The following is a 10,944-nucleotide window of genomic DNA, read 5'->3' as shown; positions in this document are numbered from 1 at the left end:
AACTACTCACATGACTAGCAACACTAACTACTCACATGACTAGCAACGGCAACGACTCTTTTGACTAGTAACACTAACTACTCACGTGAATAGCAATACTAACAACTCTTGTGACTAGTAACACTAATGACTCTTTGATTAGGAAACAGTGTTGCTTTGGATTATGCAGAGTGAAAGATATTTTCAACTCAACAGATGTCTCTGTTAGATATATATTTTGAAATATCATTTTTTGTTATTTGAGAACCCCAATCAAAACTCTGCCTTGGTGAAGGCAGATTGTATCTTTCTACATTTGTTTTATGTTGATTATGATTTCCAGTCTTTCTGTATGGCTGGCTGGTAGATGGGCTTATGAATTAAATCAAAGAGCCGGTGTGTTAATTGCTAATGAGTACCAGCTTTGTGGGACCATTATGTTCAGCTGCTGCTGAACTAAGCTTAAGCCCGTCTGTCTTCTACTGTACTTTCTGCTTCAAACTGCCAAGCACCTCCAGATTTTTACTTTCTTCTAGACCAACCTGAACAACAAAACTTGACTGAGGTGTTTGGTCTGGCAGCTCTGCTCTGCTTAAGCAAAATGTGACGACCTGTTATACTTGTAACTCTAGACGTCACTACTAGTCAGCAAGGAAATATGTTCCTTTGTGACTTTAGTGACTGACCCCCAAACAGCTCACTGGGAAGAAGCCTGATGAAAGTATATTTTAACATTCTGGTCGCCGAAAAATAAGATAAGATGAGATAATCCTTTATTAGTCCCGCAGTGGGTAAAAATGTATTATTCAGCGCTCTGTTGTACTTAGCTCCACACTCTCGTGCAACTTGGGGCGACTCCTCTGGTTGCAAAATGGAGTCTGGTTGTATAGAATTCTATGAGAAAATGACTCTACTTCTCTCTTGATTTATTCCCTCAGTAAACATTGTAAACATGAGTTTATGGTCTCAATCTCTAGTTTCAAGTCTTCTTCAATACAGCATAAATTTCATTTTGTAAATTATGGTCCATTTAGAGTCAAATAGACCATAAACCAGAGTATGCTTTAGGGCGGAGCTACCTTGTGATTGAAAAGCCGCTACCAGAGCCGTATACGGCATCTCTATCATGGCCCCTGCAGTCTAAATATGGTCAAATCCGCCCAAACAACCAAGATGGCGACGGCCAAAAAGCTGAACTCGAGACTTCAAAATCGTTGTCCACAAACCAATGGGTGACGTCACGGTGACTACGTCCACTTCTTATGTACAGACTATGGTAAAACTATTTGAGAAACCAGCAGCTCCTCCCATTTTGCAACTCTATAATGAAGTGACATCTTTATGAGCTTTGGCCCTTTTGAACCTTGACCTTTTATTGAAAATATCATTCTGGAAAAACACATTGAACAATGGTTAAAACATTAACAGTGTATGTAGCTACATGGATGTTTTTGTTTGTGTGTAGCTGCCGTCGTGTACACGCTCATAATGAGCCTGAGTGTGTGTGAGTGTGTGTGTGTGTGTGTATGTGTGTGTGACAGCAGAGCGGCTAAGCTTATGCTCTGGTATTCATTTGGGGGAGGGGGTTATCCCCCTAAGGTTGTCCTCACATGGCCGCTAATCTCAGCACCAACTCTCCTTTTAATTTAATTACAGCTAACTGTGTTAATATTTCATTAAAGTATTAGATAGACAAACGCGTGTTTTAATCAGACCGATGCTGCTGCAGCGGCGTTCGCTCAGCCCTTGGGTCGCCATCCGTCCGTCCCTCGCCGTCATCCGCTGTCTGCTCATCCGTTCGCTCTCCCGAGACCTCCTCATCCTTTTGTGCCCACTTCTGACAGAAGGTGGCGTGCTCGCGCACACACACACACAAAATAACACAGACACATACAAAAATACGAAAAGAAACACACACTTACGCAACTGCACACAGGAAGAGTGTCAGCTAGATGGCCGGGAATAAATGTAAATGAGAAGTTTTCTGTGCAACCCCCCCCCCCCCGCGCGCTACACTTGTTCTTGTTCTCTCTCCACAGGCCGGGGCAGATGTCTCTTGTCAATGCGCACAAGCGTCAAACGACCAGCCTGTCATATTTTCATATTTAACTATTCATCTCATTCTAATTTATGGAGTTTATGAACACACACACCGACACACCGACACACACACACACAGAGACATCGTCAAATATTTAACATTAGGCATTAAAGGCTTCCTGCAGGACACTTGAAGTATTTGCATGCCATTGTGACCTTAAGTGTAGCATCCATTACCTACAAGTCAGGTGACTCTACTCAAACTGAACTCTCTTTAACTGTCATCACACTTTATATAACAAAATCTGATTCTTAGTTTAGTCTCACTTTTATTATTATTTCTATCATTGATATTATTTTCATTACTTTAGTTCCATCTTGTTTTCTCGGAATTGTTCAAACAGGCCACACATCATTATAGGGCTGCACAATGAACCCAATATCAAACGCAATGATTTTGGCTTCACACAATTAAATGAGCATGACCGACTGTTGATGTTTAAAACATTCCGCTTATGGAAAAAATGAAAATGTACTGAATTCAGGTGAAGAAGAACTATCTAATTGAAGATTTTATTTTGACACAAAGATGTGTACAGTAGCAGGAATGTGGCACCATTTATTTAAATGTGAAAGTTCAATTCAAATATTTTCTCCTCAAAAATTGATGAATAATCGTGATCTCAGTATTGATCAAAATAATCGCAATTATTATTTTGACCATAATCATGCAGCCCTACATTATTGTAGAGGGTCAAAGATACGATAGTCAACGATGAGAGACAAATCATTTTTTGATCCCGTTTGAATTGTGCCATGAATAACACATGATGTTTGTCAATTTAAAAGATACATTTGAAAGTTACCTTTCCTCCACTTCCCTAATCTGCTCGGTCTAGCCTTCCACCGCCCACCTTCTCTCCTGCATCAGCCCCTCACCCACCTGCTTCCCATTCCCTCTGATTAGATCCAGTTCTACAAATATCATCAGGTTCTTAAACTTAACTAATGCCACTCCTCACGCCTAAACCTAACTAACCCAACCAATGAAGGCAACATGAGGCAAAGTGGTGGGTCATGCCTTAAACAGTAGGAAGACAAATATCACTGATCAGGTCAGATGATGTCATTCTACATAATAATGAGCCATGTGCCATGTGCGTTTGTTGCAGGGACACCTTGTATTTTCAGAAGAATGGCCGTTTTATTTCCGGGCTAACTGGCCTCCGGACAAAAGGGCTTTCAGTCCAATTGGACATTTTTTCAGACTTTCCCCCCGAAATCACACATTGCTACCTTTACTTCACACTATTTTGGTTGTCTTTGCTTGTCGTGGCTTTGGTAAAGGCTTTAACAATGGATACGCAACAGGCTTTGTGCATCTTGTGGTCATCAAGATGGCCCCTGATTTTAAGCATGACAGTAATTTGTCTTCCAGAACAGGAGCGATCCAGGACTTTAGGTCTCACTCCCTCAGATGTCTTTGCTTAGATTTTCCTCACTTTGTGATTGTACAGGCTTTATCCAGTGGTGGTACCATAGAGCGTGCAGGTGGATGTGGCAAAAAGCAAGGCTACAGCGATTGTTGTGTTTACTTACTATCTGTAAAAAAAAAAAAACACGTAATAGAAATAGAACTTGCCCAACCAGCTCAAAAATGCATTATTTTCTTCCAAGATGATAAAAGTAGCCCAATCAATCTCTCTCACACACACACACAAACACACACGCGCGCGCGCACACACACACACACACACACATACACACACACACACACACCTATATTAAAATGTGTGTGTCAGTGGTAATATTTGAAGCTTTGATACACAGATGGTGGTGCTGTCTACACCTGCCCTCCGCTGGGACATGAGTGTGTGTGTGTGTGTGTGTTTGTGTGTGTCGTTCTCCAACACTTGAAAGAGACTTGTCAGCATTCCTCTCTGAACTACCTCAGTCGTCTATTAATCTCTCTCTTTCATTCTGTCATCCCTCGCTCTCGCACTCTATCCTCCTCTCCGTCCCCTTAATTCTCGCTCGATCTTTTTTTTACTATATTCCTCTCTCTCACTCTAATCTATAAATCTCTACAAACAAATACTTATTGTTCAGAAAAACGTTACCTGCTCCTAGAAACCACTAATGCAACCTCTGTGTTGCCTGATAATGACGTCGGAGGGATACATCACCTCAGTGATTTGTTAGGGAAATATCTAACATTAACACAAACTCCAGAAAGCAGACGCTTTTATTAGAAGTGAATTACAACAACAAACTCTGCACATTTTATACAGGCATGTTGGAATATCATATAAGAGAGGTCCAATGACGTAAACTAAGTACCATATTGGTATAATTATAAAACAAACCTGCGTTTCAAATACCTGATTTTGGAAAAAGATTTTGTGAAGATAAGGACCACGATCAGACTAGTCCTGTTGGTAAATCCCTACATTTACAATGCTGGAACAAAACGTTTGCTTTTTTCCCCCAAAGGTATTAATATTCAATAACTTGCGTTGCCAATTTGCACCAACATATATACTGCACATCGTCGGGTCCCTATTAACACACCCACCAGGTGTGAAGTAGATCAGATGAGGTTTTGTTCCCGTGCAGCCCCACAGTCATGTTCTCACACCACTGAAACAACCTCTCTAGACTATCAGAAGATTAGATTGTTTGTTTGCCGTCTACATCAAATTCTGCATGCAGTACTGGAGTGTGTTCAACAGGGGGAGCTCACAAGTACTGTCAAACACACTTTTCTGATGTTACAGAGCATAGGAGGCCCTCTTCCGAAACTTAAAAACATAGACCAAAGGAGTTCATCCATTGGCGGGCCATGCATTGTATACCTGGGCCTTCAGTACTGTCCTACTAGAGTTGAACTACCTCCTAATAACCTCATTATGACGCCACAGCTACGGGTTATTATTTGTTTCTAGGGATGTAACAATACACGTATTCGTATTAAACCGTTCGGTACGAGGCTTACGAACCAAACAATATGTTTGAATAACACCAGTGCATTTGGAAAATGCAGAAGGGAAATATTATGTTTTCGGTGGACTATGCTCAACCTGGCAACATGTTGTCTGACACTCTGACTCCGGAACCACAACGTTGTACTCTGGTGAGGCGCGTGTGTTCTGGTAGGCACACTATGCTAAACTAGCTTAGCATGAAAACAACAGGAGCACACATGCTACAAACTCTCCCCGTAGCGTTTAGCTGTCCCCTGTCTTTAGCCCTGTCAAACAGGGCTAAAGCAATCACCACACAATCCCCATTTCTCCAGACCATAATTCTTGCATTGTTAAGGAAAACACCCCAAACAGAAAATCAAATGTCCAACCCTAACCCCGTGCATGACGGGATGCTTCGTCATTAATGGACAATGCATATAGTCAAAATCAATGTAATTAACACAATGACAAGAACAAACTCACAAGAACCAGTCACATATATTTATGTGACAAGAAAGCATGACACATCAATCCAGCAACACTGCGGCATGGTTGTACAGAACATCGGTGTGGTTCAGTTTCAGCCAGAGGTCCTCCTGCGAACTTATTCGTTGAGTTGTAGATCTCGGGTCTCAGTAAAAGTTTTCAAAAGCACCGTAGCTTGTAAGTGTCCTGTCGTGCTATGGTGTCGTGTTGCTGCCTTGGTTAGCCACCTCAGGTTAGCGTAGCTCCAAACAGCTCCAAACACCAAGACGTTCAGTCGCAAATTAAACGTATTCCCAGCCATAACATGTGCAATGCTTCTCCGACGCTGTTAGCCAGGAATACCGTTCGTACAAATACTTTTCCATGCTGGGTCAGGGCTGCTAGCTGTGGGGTTGGCCGACCCGTTCTCACGATGTCCATTTTTTCCTGAAATGTCCTCCAGAAATGCGTTGCCAGTAACTCCGTCATCAAATCCGTTTCTCCTCCTCCTTCAGCCATTGAGTGTTAAAAAATCAAAGCTAGCCAAAAAAAAGACTACACCAAGCAAAACACTAAAAATGTCATATCAATGTCATAACTTCTTACATATCTTTCAACTTGAACTCTCACCACTACTACTAAGTTCTGCTAGCTAGCTTCACCTTCACAACAGTCACGCTAGCCCACTGACCAATCACTCCGCACGTTAAAGCTGAGCCGCACGTTAATGCTGACGTACTTGTAGGCTACTGAGAATGCTCTGTCACGTCAAAGAATACGCCCACCATGTCAAACTAAAGATCTGATGGGTTGAACACTATGACAATCAACAATATCGTCCCCATTCACTTAAACTGCAAAGGGATTCACTTGTGAGTCTGCAGGCCTGGGCCTCTCTTCTTACCTAGAGACACAGAGGTGAAATCTGATTGGATAAAAGCTCTACTTAAAACAAGCTGCACTGGAAGCAGAGCAACTGAGGAAGACAGTAGCTGTGCAATGAGAAAATAAGATAATTGGAAAATAAATTATAATACATGTAGTTTATTTGTGAAAAATTATTTAATCATGAAATAGCTATAATTTTGTGATTCTGTTTAGGCCAGCAGAGAAGGCTTTGCTGGCCCTGACGGCCCACCACTGAACTCATCCTAGTATTGTTCCTTGTGTGGATCAGCCATGATGTCTTCACAAGTAAAAATGTCCTCACAGAAAAAGTTTTGCGACGGGTTGGTCCACACAAGCACTGTAAAACAAACCACACACACACACACGTAGATGTGTGCACAAACACATACAAGTCATTGCCAAGAGGAAATGAATAGGTGGTGTGATGTTGATTTCTTCATGTGACTGAAATATGTTTTCTTTGGCTGTGAGAATCACAACTGAGAAGTTAACATATGTTACTTTCCAAGTGAATGTGTGGAGAGAGAGAAAGGGGGAGAGGCGTCAATGCAGACAGTGAGAATCAGGTTTAGGGAAATGTGAGATTATTCACTTTGTACAAGAACATCAGCTCCTGAATATTAGAAGGAACCTAAGAATTATTGATGATTTCACTGAGACATTGAATTCAATTATTAAAGCTTTTACTATCACTGCTACTCTGCTTTTGCTGCTGATACTGATACTCCTTATGCTATTGTTACGACAAGGTCTAATGCCACTGCTATGACTACTGCTACTGCTGATATAATGATACTATCATACTTTTGTCAATGTCGTATAATTGTAAAAGTGTGTTCAGACTGAGTTTGAATTTCTGCCTTGCATATTCTTGCAAAGTTGTGGTGCGTGTCTATGTTTTGTCAGTCCAATGTTCCCTCAGATCAGTGCCTCCACCAGTGTCATGTCACTGTTCTGACGGTCCATTGTTCTAAACCTCAATCGTCTGAAAAATGTCCCATTGGACGAAATCTCATTTATCCCAAAAACTAACGGCCATTGTTCCGAAGGCCCATCACTCAAACCTGACCTGACACCAGACCTTCCCGGTCTCAATACTTTTGAGAAGCTAGCTAGCGTGATCTCATCCACAGCTACGAAGAGTATTACTGCTACACTACCATAGCCACATACTTACATTACATCATTTATTTTATTGCTCGTGGATATGCTTATATACGTAGACTGTATATAAGAAGTGGACGTATTTCTTGGATTACAACAGTAGCCGTGTTATTTTTTTCACAACCCATAAGTAAGTTACCATATTTGGAATACAGAGGAGTGACGTAGAGACGCTGTATATGTCTCTGGTAGCGTATGAACCTGTCAATCACAGTAAGCCCGCCCTAAAGCATACCCTGCTTTATGGTCTGTTTGACTCTAAATGGACCATAATTTACTAAATGAACATCATGCTGTATTGAAGAAGACTTGAAACTAGAGATTGAGACCATAAACTCATGTTTACAATGTTTACTGAGGTAATAAATCAAGAGAGAAGTAGAGTCATTTTCTCATAGACTTCAATACAATTGGACTTATTTTTGCAACCGGAGGAGTCGCCCCCTAAAGGTCAGTAGAGAGAATGCAAGTTTTACGTTTTAAGACAGAACCGCTTCATTCAACAGAACCGGAGGTTGTCACCTGGGTATTACATCCAACTTCAGTCATTTTCTCTGTAAAATACAAACGTATTCAGCAGTGTTACTCCAGTTCCTTGGGCGTTACCGTTACAGCTTGAGGTAATAGCCGGTGATAACTACGGACTGCTTACTGCAGCTGAAGTAATTAACCTTCAAACTATTAGTAGTGTTTAAACACGCAGCCCGACGCTAATGCAGCACGCTCTGTTTAAAAAGCAGCCAGGGTAATTGGATTTTTGGCACAAGATTGGTCATTCAGTGTGTGTGTGTGTGTGTGACCGAGAGCGAGCAGGTAATTTATGTTTATGCTATGTGTGTTGACATGGTAGAGAAATGCCAGATCCATATAAGAGGCTCCTGTTTATAATGTGTGAGGAAAAAGTGGGAAAAAAAAGTGTTAACGGAGTTTAATAAGTGTGTGTTGTGAGAGTGTGTTTGAGAGAAAGAGAGAGAAAGAGAGAGAGAGAGAGAGCCTGACATCAGCTGGCTGGCTTTCAGCAACCAATTTTATACACACACACACACAAAAAAAAACTCAGGAAATTAACATTCCCACACAAACGCCCCCGCCATCTCCACCATGAACCTGCACCTGTTGAATGGTTGGCAGAGTGTATGTGTGTGTGTGCGTCTGTGTTCCAGACACATACTAGGGTATTCTGCCCATAGGCTCCAGACTAACTTTTTCCACTGGTAACATTGGTGCTACCTACTTTCACAGTTGGTCACATCCCTTTTTGGTATTAATCAGTAGTGGAAAGTCAATAAGTACATTTACTCAAAAACTCAGCTTGAGTACAATTTTGATGCTGATTTGTACTCCACTACATTTGAGAGGGAAATATTGTAATTTTTACTTACATTTACTAAGAATGAATTTATGAAATAGAATGTATTGTTCTATTATATATTAAACCACCCAGCAGTATTAGATTACATTAAATTAACTCTATTGCAGCCAGCCACAACATTCAAATGCATCTTACATGTTGCTGCATCAATAATAATGATTTAATATTATAATATATAATGATATCACAATTAAAGAGCCTTTTTGTGTGCATAGTGAGTACTTTTTACATGTATACTTTATGTTCATTTTCTTGATTAAATACTGTAAGATTTTGAATGCAGGACTTTTAACTTCGAACATTCTTTTTTTAAATCGTGGTAATAGTACTTTTAATCAAAGTTACTGTGAGGAACTTTAAACTGGTTCTGAAGGCTTCAATTAAATACTGATGCCTCTGTATGACATTCATAAGTTCACAAGACAGTCAGCAAGAAGATTGGCTATATTATTCTTAATGGTTGTCGTCGGTGCCACCGGGCCGGACTCCTTCTGATGAAATCATGAAGGTTCAACAGAAAGTCCAGCGCCAGCGACCAATCCACCGTAGACAGAAAAAAAGAAGAACCAGATCCGGCCTCGCTGCCCCTTTCTCACTGCAGCCAGTAGGCCTACTCCGACGGGTGGTGGAGAGCCCAGCAGCAGAGTCTCCTGGAGCATAGCTTTGCCTCTCTGCTCCGCCGGTCCCAGCGGAAAACCACGCCAAAACCACGCTGCTGGAAGCCCCGGACGTAGTGCTGGGCCTGCTGGTGGGAAGAGAGGCACGGGAGAACCAGAACCAGGACCGACTGTCAGACCTTGCTGCAGTAAAATGAGAAGTTAACGGGACTCTGGTGCTCATAAACACCACTTTTGTCTACAAGGGCCGCTAAAAGACACAAATTGAAAGTTCCTTGTCGCAGCTTCAAGTAGAAGATCTTACCCGCCTCCTCCTCTTTCTCCTCTGGTTGCTTTTTAAAATAATCAGCTATTGACCGCTTCATTTGTGGAACACTGTAACAGCTGAATCGATCGAAGTTTTCCGTCACTACTCACTTGCATGAATGAGTGAAATGTTAACTTGCACACTCACAAGACAATGATTGCACATACAGTCTAAAGCTCTGCATATTCTAAGATATCAGCACCCACCACTTTACACATCCGAGCACATTACCATTGAGTATCTTACTCTGGTTGTGTTCGCAGCATTTCGTATCAAGCTCCTGTCAGTGTGGATGCTTGTTAGTGCCGATGCTCATCAGTGTTAATTGGCATGGGTCTATTAATACATGGCTGTTGGAAGGGTAATGGTGGTTGAGGAGGATGCTCTGTGAGATTGACAGGTAGAGGATGTTATGGCATTGGGTTTGACGTGACTACAAGTATTTTACATCCCCCGACGAGTGTCAAGAAGCTCCTTCACACTCTTGCACTGACAGCAGTAATGACCTGGAGTAGATAACATTCTTTGCTTATCACTTGCCTGTTTTTTTCTCTGCCTACGACATGTTTGATCTCGCTTTTGGCAATGAAGCTGTCATTCATTCTGATGTTATTTCTGAATCGAGTTTTTCACAGTGCGTTCTCCACCGGCAAGCTCGTGTGCGTCTGTGTGCCGTTAAAGGCTAGAGGAGACCGTGGTGCGGAATGACAATGCCGCCAACATTTGCATTTTTTTTCAGTGTTTTTGTGCCAGATTCACATGCGAGCGTATGGCAGTGCGCGCGAGCGTGCGCGTCTGTGTTTAATGTGCGCGACAGCAGGTCTGAGGGTCGTAAAGCACCAATAAACCCAAACCTGAAATCATGCAGGAGGCGCCACGCTGGGACTGAGAGACGCGGGGGACACTAAAGCAGAAGGAGAGTTTGAACATCATCAACACTGGGACGACATCAGCTCGGTTATTACACACAGCCAAAGTGTCCCATGGTCTGTGACACCCTTGTGCGTCCGAATGCTTTTTGTCCATGTTCTGTTTTCCTAAACCACATGTGGCTTTTCACTGACAAACTCACATTGTGTATATATATATATATATATATATATATATATATATATATATATATAT

Source organism: Anarrhichthys ocellatus, unplaced genomic scaffold, assembly GCF_004355925.1.
Source record: "Anarrhichthys ocellatus isolate YVR2014 unplaced genomic scaffold, GSC_Weel_1.0 scaffold16, whole genome shotgun sequence".
Taxonomy (NCBI): Eukaryota; Metazoa; Chordata; class Actinopteri; order Perciformes; family Anarhichadidae; genus Anarrhichthys; species Anarrhichthys ocellatus.
Note: the sequence above shows the minus strand (reverse complement) of the source record.